This window comes from Curcuma longa, chromosome 12 (genome assembly GCF_044706935.1).
Source record: "Curcuma longa cultivar G26 ecotype Majalengka, Jawa Barat chromosome 12, ITB_CL_G26_1.1, whole genome shotgun sequence".
NCBI classification, from domain to species: Eukaryota; Viridiplantae; Streptophyta; class Magnoliopsida; order Zingiberales; family Zingiberaceae; genus Curcuma; species Curcuma longa.
The window spans coordinates 5,657,669-5,672,840 of NC_133872.1; the positions used below are offsets into that span (position 1 = coordinate 5,657,669).

A 15,172-nucleotide genomic window follows, 5' to 3' on the forward strand; every position below is an offset into this window, starting at 1 on the left:
TAAATGTGAAGAAAAATATGTTTACCAATAAGTAAAAGCAAGGTTTGAAATATCGAACCGTATCGCGCGATACGGTCGCAATTTCTCGTTCCGTTGACGCACAGGCACTAGCACAGCACCGGCACCAGCGATTCCGGCGGGAAGACGCCTCCGGAGGCATCACGCGGCCTCGGCGACGCCTCCGGAGGCGTCGCCCAGGCCCGGCGACGCCACCGGAGGTGCCGCCCGAGCCCGGCGACGCCACCGGAGGGGTCGCGCGGGCCCGACGACGCCTTCGCGTGCGGGCCACGCGCAACGGAGGCGCTGCAGTCGCAACTCGCGATTTTTTTTTTGGATTTTTAACATAGGATTTAATTAAAATTTTAATAATCAATTCCTAGCTATAATTAGTAATAATTTAAATAGGCTTTATTAAAATCTATAAAATTATCTTTTTATTTTTTATTTTTAAATATTTAGATTAAATTTTTATTTTAATTAATATATTTTATATTTTAAAAATACCGAAACTATACCAACACGATACGATACAGTACCAAAACTGTATCATTCGGGTCTGAGACCCAAACCTCAGCATGACTCGATATTTTAAATCTTGAGTAAAAGCAATAAGATACCACTTTGAAACCCCATGATTACTGAAGAAATACCGACTAGGTACCCCTTTGAGACCCAGTGGTTATTGGAGAAATACTTATTAGTTTATCTCAACATCGAATGCTCCTTTGAGACTATGTATGGAAAATGCAAAACATTAAGGGGGACGAACTTTAAATATGGCAGGTAAAGTGCCTCTTACACTGGAAATTCTAAAAACACTATGGAATGACGAAGTAACTTGAATTGACAATAGACACTTTAGAGTCAAGTCACATTGCACAACGCACATAAAACTTTCAAGGTTAGGACACAATAAAATAATTCGTATACCTATGCTCATTAAAAAACTACTTGATAGAATTAAATGAATTCGCTAGGGATGAAAATGTTTCATTCATACACATTAGTTTTAACTGCAAGCTTTGCTTGAGGGTAAGCAAAGATCCAAGTCTGGGGGTATTTGATGTGGGTGAATCATACATATATTTTCGATCTCATTTAGCATACATTTACTGCATTACATGAGCATATTTTATATAAACTTCTAACTTTTGCAATTTTCTCATTTTTTTAGTTTGGATGACTCCTCTTTATGTGTTTTATTGACAGAACATGAAAATCTTGGCGTTAGAATGTGTTTTAGAGACAAAAAGCTAAAGAAGCAGTATTATAGCATGATCCATGGCCAAACCATGGTAGCCACCACAGTTGTAAATCATCCAAGAATCATATTTGTCATCGAAGCATCACCCAAAAGAAGTCGCAAGAACCACGGCTAGGTCATGGCACTTGCCATGGTCGTGGTGCAATCTGAGCTTTGACGAGTAAATTTCCAGCACGAACCATGGCTTGCCTGTGGTACCCACCACGATCGTAGTTCGTTAGGGTTTTGTGATGACGCCCTCCCTTGTTTTTAGGAAAGTTTGTTATATTTTGGTGGCTGTAAATAGAACCAAGGGGGGCCGACTATAGGCATCTCATAATAGGAGACCCAAAAGAGTCTTCTCTAAGACGTCTAAGGAGCCAAGGACATTTCGACCATGGAAGAGTACATGAAGATCTTCCAAACATCGACATCTACAACCGAGTTCTTTCTACACCTTACTCTTGTAGCATGTTTTCCTTGATATTTATGGCTTGTATTAAAGGCACTGGAATCCCGTCCTGTTCAATTTCTGCCAGATAAAAATTTTACAGGGACAACCTTTTCAAGCAACACACATGTTCGATCAGACATGTGCATGATCGATCAAGCAAGTTCTTGACCAATCGAAGCACACCTTTATCGAAGTATAAGATCGCTGGCCTCTTGTGTTGGTATTCAGAATCCATACAAAGAAAAACTAACTACGCAGTAGAATTAAATTAGTTGTACCTTTCTTCTTAAGATTGTATCAAAGATTGTTTGTACCCGAAGACCTCTTGATCTTCTGTTGTATTCCTCTCCTCTTCTTAGACATCGTGTGGGCGACGATCTACCAAGAGAATAACGACCCAACTCCTTCCTTCTTGCTTCCAAGCCGTCGGCCACCAAAGGAGAACCAAAAACTAGAGGCACCTCTTCCTAGCTTTCTCTCTTCCTCTCTTCTTCTCCTTCTTCTCTTCTTTTGTTGGGCGCCGGCCCTAGCAAGCAGAAGAAGGACAATCGGCCCTAGAGAAGAGAAAGTAAGGCAAGGCAAGGGCGCTGGCCCTAGAGATAGAGAGGGATAGATGTGTTGGGCGCCGGCCCTAGCAAAAAGAATCACCAAGTTATGTTTAGGCGCCCCCTCTCCTCTTCCTTTTATAGCCTTGCCGCCGGCCCTAAGAAGTTTAGGAAAAATTAACAGAATTCTGTTGGATATAGAATCACCAAGTTATGTTTAGGCGCCCCCTCTCCTCTTCCTTTTATAGCCTTGCCGCCGGCCCTAAGAAATTTAGGAAAAATTAACATAATTTTGTTGGATAACAAATTTAACAGAATTCTGTTGGATAACAGAATTAACAGAAATTCTATTGAGGATTAATCGAATTCTGTTAGGATCAGCAGAATTCTGTTGGGGTGGATTTGAGACTTTATACAGAGGCTACAACAGGGACCTAGAGGAGGAATTAGTTTAGGCCTCCAGATAGGCTTGGATTTCTTGTGTTCGGCCCGAACACCCAACTTAAGTCCATCAATAATAACTCATACCACTAAAGGGTTATTATTGAACTACCGCACCAATCACATATTACAATATGGGTTCCTTATTATAAGTGTGTTAATCTCCCTGTGTTTAAGATATCATATGTCCGTTAATTAAATGAGTTACTGACAACTCAATTAATTAGCATCTAATTTCAAGAGTAGTACCACTAAACTTTATTATCATGTCGGACTAAGTCCACCTGCAGGGTTTACATGATAATCCTTATGAGCTCCTCAAGGGGATATCATTAGCCTAAATAATTAGGACACAGATTCCTTCTATAATCAACAACACACCATATACATAGCATTATCTCCTAACTCATCAAATCTATTGATTTAACGAATAAATCTCACTTATTGATAAGTTAAAAAAATAAATACTAAGTATACGTGCTTGTTATTATATTGGGATTAAGAGCACGCATATCCATAATGACAGAGATCTTGTTCTTTATATAGTCAGTATAAATCGAACAACCTCAAACGGTCCTGCTCAATACACACAAAGTGTACTAGTTTAATTTTATAGTCAAGATAAATTAATATCAATTACACTACAACCGTTATAATGGTTTGTCCCAATCTATCTTGGTTGTGAACTACTATTTATAATTTATAAAGAATTAATAACATGATCTTCTGTGTAGCACCACACATTATGTTATCTACAATATAAATTAATTGAACAACTGCATTAACATATATAAAGAATATAATATGCAAACATTTGACCAAAGTGATTCTTATTTCAAAATATTTCAAAATAAATGTTCATACAAAAACTAGATTTATAGTATACATCTCAACATGTATCTCCATCATGGACTAGTTTTCTTAATTCTAGGATTAGTGAATAATCTGATATTATATTGACAAATTGATGTTTATGATTCCTCTCTTCTATTAATGACATGTTTGATTCTTAATTCAGTTTTAACGTGCCTAATTATAGATGTATTAGCATACGTTTGCACATATTAGAGATTAGGGGATGATCCAAGAGATCAGCTCTAATCTAGGATCTATAGAACTAAATTTAAGGGTTTAATCATGAAAGTAGTTTAAACTCTCTCAAGGATAACATTGGTTGTCACAGAGTATAAAGGATCTATCCTAATTCAATTACCATGAGAATAAGGGTCGTGTTAGGGTAGATATATTGGTGTTATCCGAGAAGAAATATTGATCACTTTAGGATAAATCACCTTGAAGCATAATCTAATATTGAGATAAGAGAAAGAATCACAACTAAATTGTCAACGGTCATTATGACAAAATCGAAATCCTAGGTGTTATTCGAGATAAAAAGAATATCTTTTTCTTTATTGAAGATGAAGTATATTTATATACAAACTAGCAATCTATCTAAGGAAACTATAATTAAACTAATTGACAACTAGCTAATTGACAGATATATTAACTAATATATACAAATAATACTTCCCCTCAAGTTGGAGCATAAATATTAATTATGTCCAACTTGTTACAAAGACAATCAACTTGAACACCATTTAAAGTGTGAAGATATCCCCTAGTTTTCCGATTTTCACATAACCTGTAAAGCTCAAGCCTTATTGAATTTTCTCATGAACAAGATGACAATCAATTTCAATGTGCTTAGTTCACTCATGAAACATAGAATTCGATGCAATATGAAGAGCAGTTTGGTTATCACACTACAATTTTACTGGTACTGAAATTTTAAATCTTGCTTCAGTCAAGAGTTGATATATCCACATTATCTCACACACAAACTTTGTCATAACCCTATATTCTGACTCTACACTGAATCATGACACAACGTTTTGCTTCTTACTCTTTCATGAGATTAAATTTCTTCCAACAAAGATACAATAATCTGAAATAGATCTTCTATCTATTTTGGAACCTACCCAATCTGCATCTGAGAAACATTAAGTGAGTGTGCCCATGATTTGCATATACAATACGTCGTCCAAGTGCTCCCTTCAAGTAACAAAATTTGCTTTAGCATTGCCCAATGATAAAATATTAGAGATGATATAAATTGACTGACAACACTAACTGAATATGCAATATCTGGACAAGTCACGATAAAGTAATTCAACTTCCCAACCAACCTTCGATATCTCTCAGGATATTCAAATAGTTCCCCATCTCATATGAGGTGCATGTTCTGAGTCTAGAGTACTGCAAGACTTTGTCCTTAATTTTTGTCTCAGTAAATATATCGAGGAAATATTTTCTCTGATATAAAAATATACCTTTTTTACTCCTCGTAACTTCAACTCCCAAGAAATACTTTAGCACCCCCAAGTCTCTCGTAGTATCACTTGCAGTGATAACAATATCATCAATTTACACAACTAATAAAATGATACCAACTCCTTACTACTTGTAGAACACAAAATGGTCAGACTTGCTTTTTGTCATACTAAATTTTCTAACCTAATTAAATTTTTCAAACCAAGCACAAAGACTATTTCAAACCATACAAAGATTTTCGAAGACGACAAACTCACTCTGACTCCCCCGAGCAGTAACCAAGAGGTTGCTCCATATACATCTCCTTTTGAAGATCACCATAAAGAAAAGCATTCTTGATGTCAAATTGATGTAAATGCCAATGATAAGTAACAACCATTAAAATAAACAATCACACATATGCCAACGTTGCAATAGAAGAAAAATTATCAGAATAATCAACACTATAGGTCTGAGCATATAGCTTTTAGCAACAAGACAAACTTTTAATTTGGCAACTGACCCATCTGGAGTGACTTTAACTGCGAATACTTATTTACATTCAATAGTCCATTTCCCTGAAGATAGATCGATCAAGTCTCAAATGTCATTGTCATCTAAAACATTCATCTCATTTATCATTGCATATTTCCAATCAGGATGAGATATAACCTCACAAACAGTTTTAGGAATAGATATAGAATCAAGTGAAGCAATAAAAGAACAAGAGAAAGATGATAAGTCGTTATAAGAAACAAAAAAAATATGATTAAGTACACTAGCGTTTACCTTTTGTAACACAATAAAAGATCTGATGACGAAGTAGTAGGTGCAAGATATATGAAGCAATAAAAGAACAAGAGGAAGACGACAAGCTGTTATAAAAAATAACAAAAAGTAGCATAAGTATACTGATGTTTACCTTTGCGTAACGCAATAGGAAAATCATCATTTGGGACTGGATCTGATGATGAAGTAGTAGGTGCAGGACATAAATCAATAGGTTAACGGCTAAAGCAGACTTGAATAAGAGGAGGCTTGATAGAAGTTGATTCCAAGACAGGTGTGGAGGATGTAATAGAATACACCAACAAATCATCATCCTCCCTTTCATGAGTCAGAATAAATGAAGACGGAAAATAAGGTGTGTCTTTCATGAAGATAACATCAATTGAGATAAGATATTTATTAATACTAAGACAATAACAACTATAATCTTTCTGAAGACAAAAATAACCAAGGAAGATGCACTTCAAATATTTGGGATCTAATTTAATAACATGCAGACAAACATCCCGAACAAAATAAATACTACCAAATATTCTAGGGTTAACAGGAAACAACTTTGGGAAAAAGAATTTTGTAAGGAACCTCACCATGAAGAACAGAGAATGACATGTGATTAATGAGAAAACATGTCATAGAAACTGCATCAACTCAAAAACTTTAAGAATATTCATTTGAAATAAAAGGGCCATGCAATCTCAAGAGGATGTCTATTTTTACATTCAGTCATGCTATTTTAGGATGAAATATCAACACAAAAAGTTTCATGAAGCATATCATTCTGACTCATATAAGATTGGAATAAATCGGGCGTATATTCTTTGACATTGCCACTTTGCAAAGTACGGATGGGCACATTGAGTTGAGTTTTAATCTCAGCACAAAATGTACAAAATAGAGAAAATAACTCAAAATGACTTTTCATTAAGTATAACCAAGTTACACGAGAATAATCATCCATAAAAATAACAAAATACCTAAAACCAAGTTCAGACAATAGGACAAGGACTCTAAATATTAGAATGAACTAATTCAAAAGGAATAGTAGCACATTTATTTACTCTAGGACTTGAACTAAAACCATGATGTTTTGCAAACTGATATGACTCATAATCTAGTGAAGACATCTTACCATATTGTGGGCAAAGCGTTTTGAGCAAATGGAGAGATAGATGTCCCAATCTACAATGAGCCTCGAAAGGAGAAGTGACCAAAGAATTTTGGAGAAGCGTGTCCAGAATGTAGAGGCCTCCAGATTCATGTTATTTGTCAATAATCTTCTTTGTCAAAAGATCGTAAAAATAAGCAATGATAAAAAATAAATGAGATGCAATAGTTAAGATTACAAGTTAGTTGACTAACAAAGAGTAAATTAAAGGATAAATTGGGTAAATATAAGATAAAGGACAGAGGAAGCAAAAGGGTAGTATTGATAGTGTCAGACCCACGAACATAAGATAGAGACCCATCAGCTAAAGTCACGGTAGGAATATTAATTTTGGATTGAAAAGTAGAAAAGAGACTAAAATCACCTATCATATGATCTGTGGCACAAGAATCAATGATCCATTTGGAGATTGAGGAAAGAAGACCTACATTTTGTTTACCTAAATCAACAATAACAGTGATAGAATGAGATGAAAACTTAAGTGATTCATGATATTTTGAGAACTTGGCAAATTCACTTGCAAAGATAAGGACTGATTTATCAAAAGCATCATTAATGGAAGCAATATGGAATAAGTGTTTTTGTTGATTTTTGTACTGAAACTTTCTACATTCAAACTTTGTATAACCTAGCTTATGACAGTAGTTGCACATAATACTATCCGAATTTGACGTTTGAGTTTCAAAGTCCTATGAGCCACCTTCTTTGTTTCCACTGTAACCAATTGATCTTCCAAGTACATAATTAGTATTGCATCTTACCAAAGCATCGCTAAACGGAATGAGTGTATTATTTTTATACGGAGAAAATGACTAAATACATCTTGTAAAGAGGCGACCTCCGAATCTAAGAGAACTTATGACTTAGCAGACTCAAGGTCAAGAGATAAGTCAATGAGGAAGCTCATAATAGTCATCTGCTCTCGTTGACATTGTTGAACCTTCACATCAAGATTAAGGGTAGTAGCATATTAAGCTCCTCATATGTCTTCTTGAACGCCATAAAATAATTGATCAAAGGTTGATCTTGTTTTTCCACATGGTAACATGTTTTACAAGCATCATACATACAGGAGAGATTCTCTTTTCTAGAGTGCAGAAATTCTAAGTAATTCATCAATTTTTTAACGCATTCACAATGATTGATCAAACTAATTACCTCAGTATCAATACAATTCCGAATCTAAAGGAACAAACGAGCATCCTCTCTAAGCCATGCTTGCTTTGAATCATCTTGAGGAGAGTCACCAGTCAAATGACCATCTTTATCAATACTTCGTAAATAAAGAACAGTCTTACTCCAATCCAAATAGTTCGAACTATTTAGTTTATAGTCCATGATTTTATACATCACAGACACCACATTCGTTACAATAGAAGACTCATTTTCATCCATAAGACCTTATCCCAAAGAAAGTCAAAAGAGAGAAGAATCTGACAGGTACAAGCAAACCCATGTGCACGAGAAGGAATACCAAACTAATATCAATGTCGGTTGCCATCACGCAAAGGCTCACCAGTGGTGTGGGAAATCACGTCTAGGGAGAACGCACAACATCCAAGAAATCGTGTCCAAGAAACCAATACGACAGCAACTGCTCAATGTACGAGACGACGCACCCTGCAATCGTGTGTAGGTGCTGCTCGAGAACAAGATGGAGTCTATCATAAAGGAAATTAGTGTATATAGTTTAAAGGAAGATATCTCTAAAATGAGATTCTGTAGCATAAAAATGAACGCGTGGTTAAATAACGCCTTTTATAATTTAAGTACTTAAAAATGTTTTTTTAGAATTTTGCATCATAAATAAAGTAATAAAAATAATTTTAAAATCAGAGTATTAGAAAATAAGCGGTTCAATGTATTCTAAGCTCTTACTTTATGGCTTAGCAATAAATCATCCTTCATATTTCTTCTCCTTCTAAAAAATAATTTAGAGGTGAAGAAATCTTTACAAGGTTTTGACTTGCACCAAATAATAAAAAATTAAAGTACAAAACACCTAACACAGACAAATTATAGAATAATTAACAGAAATAATATTAAAAGACCATATCAACTTGTATGCAACTTTGCCCGTAGAACTCTATCGAAGGAGCACAAGAAGAACTTTTGAATGCCTTTTTTGAAAGCCTTTTGATTCTTGATTTTGATTGATCAAGTGATTTGTTATATCCTGTGAAGACCTTTATATAGGTAGTTTTTTGATACTCTGGTCGATTAGAATGTCTATCCGGTTGCCTGGATGAATTTTTATATAAATGATTATTCTTCATATGTTATCCAATCTCTAATCATTTGTGTCATATTTCTAGTCGATTGGAAACTTTCTAGTTGCCTAAAAATCTTTTCTGATTGTTTGAAATGACTTCCACGTATGCTTCTTTGTTTAGATAAGATGCATTTTTGAAGTCATCAGAATTATCTTTGTAGACGCTTGGACACAGTTAAGATGTATATCTTGATTAACTTTATCATTGTCACTCGAAAATAAAACTTTCCTATTGCATAAATTAGTGGGAACAAGCATAAAACACAAGAACATATTGTGAGTGATTAATAACACAGGCAATATCATTGCAAATCTTGTGGAACAACTCACTTACAAACCAAATAACTAAAGGAGAATTTCAATTAACTGTTTATCTTGATTTGGACTCGAAACTCCTATTGGTTCCTTAGTAAGTCAGTGCCTAGTTGCACATGAGCTTTCCTTGTCCCAGAGTTACAAAACACTCTCTTACAACTCTCAACTTTATCTAGAAAACCATATTTTGGTGTTTTTAAGTTTTGCTTGTGTTCTATCTATTCGACCTATTAAGACTTTTTACTTACCAAATGTCTAATTCCGTTGACCTTAAATGTCTAGTTCTACTAATTCATTTGGACTTTTTTTTTTGCCAAATGTATGATCCTACTAATCCATCTGTAGTTCATTTATAAAATATCTGTCCTACTAACCAATCTAGATTTTATTTACCTTGTCAAATTTTCTATAGTTGCATACTTGACATGCACATTGGAGCACATAAAGTCTAATTGTAATATTTATCAATCAATTTAAAATTAAGCAAAGTGGACTAATTTAAGCTAGGAACAATTAAGAAAAACAACTCCACTTTTGAAATGTTAATTTCAAAGGTACTTTTCCAACTCTACATTAAAGATATTTTTATAATAATTATTTTAACTCCAAAATAATTTTAACAATATAATGATTCAAAATATTTTCAAAGTACTTTGAAAAATATTTTCAAGGCAACTTTTAAAAATATTTTCAAAAAATTAAAAAAAAAATTCAAAAAAATTTTCAAAATAACTTTTTGAAAATATTCTCAACCCATTTTTTAAAAAAAATTCAAAACAACTTTTTGAAAGAAATTTTCATAGAAAATTTTAAAATAACTTTTAAAAAATATTTTCAATACAATTTGTAAAAAATATTTTTGTAAAAAACTTTTTGAAAATTATTTCTAAAATCATTTTCAAAAATCATTTTTAAAGACATTTCTAAAAAAATTGCATATACATATTTGAAAAAAAATTTCAATGATATTCTCAAAAAATTATAAAATAATTTTCAAAGTAATTTTTGAGAAAAATTTAAAATAATTTTTAAAATACATTTTAAAAGTCAGTTTCAAAGTAATTTCTGAAAATATTTTAAAAGTAATTTTTAAATAAATTTTTAAAAATTATTTTCAAAGTAATGTTATAGAAATATTTTCAAAGTCAAAAAATTATTTTTGTTTAAAAATTAAAACCCCCCTTTCAAAAAGAATTGAGGCTCTCCTAACTTTAATACTTTTTCAAAAATTACTTCTAATTATAAATCTTATATTCTTCTCCTTTCCCCTTTTACAAACGAATAAAATAAATGAGAATAAAAATTAAGATGCATTTAAAAAATATAGAAATTCAGCTTATATAATAAATCATGATCAAATATATAAGAGGTGAATAAAAAAATTCTAAAAAAAAATATATAAATTATGTTCTGGCCAATTCACCATGGATGATTTCAATACTGGTTCAAGGATGTCCGATGTGCATACTTTTGAGATGAGACTGCGGAAGGAGAAAAAGAGACCTGCAAAGTACTCAAAAAGAGGGTTAGAATAACACCGGGAGTGAGGATCCCGGCAAACCACTCCGATGCTCAAGTTAAGGTTCGGTACAGAAAGGAGTTTAATGACTTGGGGAAGTTAAGATTTATGTATGGGTACCTGTACCCATGAGCATAATTATCTTTTTATAGTAGTTGATCTCCGAAATATTAACAATCGGTTGAGAAATATTCTAACATACTTATTCTGTTCTAGAAAAATTCCGTCCATATATATCTGAGAATATATTCCTATTTCTTTGGGAGAATTAACTCTTTGTTCTCTAATTTAGACAGAATGGTTCATATCTCCCGATAAGCATCACGTGCTGAGACTGACTCTGGATGCAGGAAGCGTGCCAAGACTGATTCATGAGGTCAACATGTGATGTAGGAAGTGTGCCGAGACTAAGTCATGAGGTCGGCATACGATGTAGGGAGGATGCCGAGACCGAGTTATGAGGTCGGCATACGATGCGAGAAGTGTGCCGAGACCGAGTCATGAGGACGACATATGATGCAGGGAGCATGCCGAGACTAGGTCATGAGGTAGCATGTGACACAAGAGGCGTGCCGAGATTGAAGCACGAGGTCGGCACATGCTTTAGGAAGCATCTCGAGACTGAATCAGAAGGTCAGCACATGCTTTAGAAAGTAGCATACCGAGACCGGAGGAGGAGGTCGGCATATGCTTTAGGAAGCATCCCGAGTTTGAAGCAGAAAGTCAACACATGCTTTATGAAGCATACCGAGATCGGAGTAGGAGGTCAGCACATGCTTTAGGAAGCATCCCGAGACTGAAGCAGAAGGTCGGCACATGCTTTAGGAAGCATACCGAGACTGGAGCAGGAGGTCGGCACATGCTTTAGGAAGCATACGAGACTGGAGCAGGAGGTCAGCACATGCTTTAAGAAGCATATAGAGACTGAAGCAGGAGGTCGGCACATGCTTTAGGAAGCATACCGAGACCGGAGCAGGAGGTCGGCATATGCTTTAGGAAGTATTCCGAGACCGGAGTAGGAGGTTACAACATGCTTTAGGAAGCATATCGAGACCAGAGCAGGAGGTTGGCATATACTTTAGGAAGCATACCGAGACCGGAATAGAAGGTCGGCACATGCTTTAGGAAGCATCCCGAGATCGGAGTAGGAGGTCGGGGGTTTATTTGGGTTCATGAAATAGCCTTCAACAATTAACCGATACTTATATTTACCCTATTTTTCTCATACTCCCTTTTACCCAACGTCCATGTCATCAATAAATAACCCCGCCGGATCATAAGCCTTCCGAATTAGTCTAGTCGAAGGAGGCGAAGTCCGACTGACTAGACTCGAGTTGAGTCAGAGGCTTTAAGCAGCACCTAGCGAGGTTTTTATTTTGCTCGTCTTAAGTTAATCACAATTATTCTTTTATCTTATGCTTTTTAAATTATTTATCAACTTACTTAGTCCCTTGATCTTACTCCCAATAGTGGAGATTCAATGGCTGTTTGGTTTAAGCGGGATACCCATCTCATTCTTCGTTACTTTCAGCGGAAAACCCTAGCTTTTTGCAACTTACACGTTCCCGTGCCTTCTTCGTCACCTTCCCCCGATTCTTGCCAGTGCCGATCCTAAACCTAGTAAGTCTCCACTACTCATCATTCCTTTATTCCTTTTCCCTGCATTGTCTTCATTCTCTTTCTCTAATGCTACTTCCTCGTTCCAGTAAGTCTTCGTTGTCTCGCCTTTCATTTTCTCAGTTCTTCAAGTTCTATCCATCTTCCTTTTTCAGTACTCTCCTCCGCTGTCTGTTGATGTGCGTAGGATATATATATATTTCTGATGTTTACATTTCACATCTTTTTACATTTCATGATTAGTTTCTTATGTTTGTCACATCCTTTATTTACGCATTAGACGTGTTTTCTCCATTTTCTAGTTCAGAAGTCTGCTCTTGTTTTTATGCTTTTGCAGGACAGAAATGGAGCGAAAAAGGTGAAACAGAGAATTAACCAAAGACAGGGTCGTGCCCCTCTAGGCACGGCCGTGTCTCAATCTCCAAGGGGCCGTGCCTCACCACCATGCAGCAGCACCAGGGTCGTGCTTCACCAACAGAACAACAACTGCCCTTAGCCGTGCCCATCAGGCACGACCATGCCCTCAACTAGAGAACCAGTTGCTCAGGGCCGTGCCTACCAGGCACGACTGTGTCTCCATTCCAGCATTGAGCCAGGGCTTGGCCGTGCCTGATTTCCAGAGAAGGGTCTGTTTCTGGCCGTGCCTCACAGGCACAGCCGTGCCTATTTCCAGAGTTGCAACAGGCCATGGTCGTACCTCCTAGGCACGGCCGTGCCTAATTTCCAGGGGGCCAACAACCTTTGGCTGTGCCTACCAAGCACGGCCGTGTGACGGAGGCTTGCCAGCTGTGTGCCTTGGGCCGTGTGACTAGACACGACCGTGTGGCGAGGGTTTGATAGCGGGGGCATATAAATACCCCCCTAAATTGTCCTTAAAAAGAGGGAGAGACCTTAGGAAAGATAGTGATCCATCGTAGACACCATCCGAAGCAAAATCGATGACCCATCCATCCTTTCAGGGGTACTCCGTCGCATCCATTCCACCATCGACGAGGAGCTTGCAAGGCGAAGAAGAAGACATTCATTGATAAGTTTTATTTCCTTTCTCTAGGATCTAAAATGTATTTCTTTACATCTTCCTTGCGTTGTATCTCCTCCATCATGGAGTAGAACCTTAGATTCTAGAATGTAGGAGGAATCAAGGTATATTATGGATGATTGTCACTATGGATTTGTGTTTACCATGTTCTATGATTTATTTGTGCATTTGTTTTATGGATATTATGCCTTGTGCTTATTTGATGATATAAATGTGAATGATGTGAATCTATAAGGATGAGGATGAGTTGTGATTTAAGGAAATCTTAGGATCATATGACTGGAGTGCCTTGTGACAGAAGGTGAACCTTTAATCGGACTTTCCGAGAAAATTCTTAGGTTGCAATGAATCTTTGTGAGAGATAGCTAATGGTTATTGATTGTTAGGGAGAGATCTTTAATTGGATACTTGGTGACAGGGGTAGGATACTAGTAGTATGCTAGAGTGCCCGGTGACAGCGGGAGAGCTATAACTAGGCTATCTGGGGTCATCTCAAACTAACAATTGAAACCTGACGAGGTCTAATTGGATATTTTGGTTAGAATCTCTGCAATTGTATAAATATAATTAAGGAATGGTAAGGAGTCCATAGTCAATCAAACATAATCTCGAGGAATCCAAAATCCTAGGATCGTTTTTTTCAAATCCTGTCATTAGTTGATTTACTTGGATTGAGGTTTAGGAGCTCGACTACACTCTCACTTTCCCCAATCTCAACCCAATTTACATGATCTCTCCACTCATCTTGTGATTATTTAGTGATTGATTGCTCGGTATCTGTGGTTCGATATCTTTTATTACTTGACGACATTTTGTATACTTGCGGAGTTGCATCAAGTTTTTAGCGCCGTTGCCAGGGACCATGCGTAATTTTTCACTAAGATTTTACATTAAGAGTTTTTCTTTCATTTATACATTGCTTCCATTTATTCTTTTAATTCTTTCAATTCATTAATTGGTACTATTTTTTACAAATTTATTTTTGTTCTGGCAAGTCAATAATATATTCTTATTCTTGTCTATACATAGGTCCAACCTAGTGGAGTTTCCTTTCGATCCAAAAATCGAAAGAACATACCGGAAGAGACGTCAATCTCAAAGACTTAACACTCATGAAGACATATCAGATACTATGGCTCAGAAGTCTTTGAAAGACTACACTACACATTAGGCGAGAGGAATGACATCATGTATCGCCGTACCAAATATTGAAGCATCAAACTTTGAATTCAAACCTGGATTTACTGTCATGATACAACAAAATCAATTTGGCGGCGGTCCAAATGAAGATCCAAAACTGCATTTGGAGATATTTTCAGATCATTGCAGTACTATGAGAATGCAAGGGATCAGCTTTGATGTCACTAGACTTCTGCTTTTCAAATTCTCTCTTCGCGACAGGGTGAAGGATTGGTATTATTCTCTACCTCCTAATGTATTAATACTTGAGAACAGTGTGAGCA

General features: G+C 36.0%; 1 protein-coding gene across 1 annotated transcript in view; it reads right to left on the reverse strand.

Moving 5' to 3' along the window:
* LOC141842802 (BAG-associated GRAM protein 1-like) overlaps positions 1-15,172 on the reverse strand; it is a 37,276-nt gene that overhangs the window by 21,638 nt on the left and 466 nt on the right. The window lies entirely within an intron of this gene.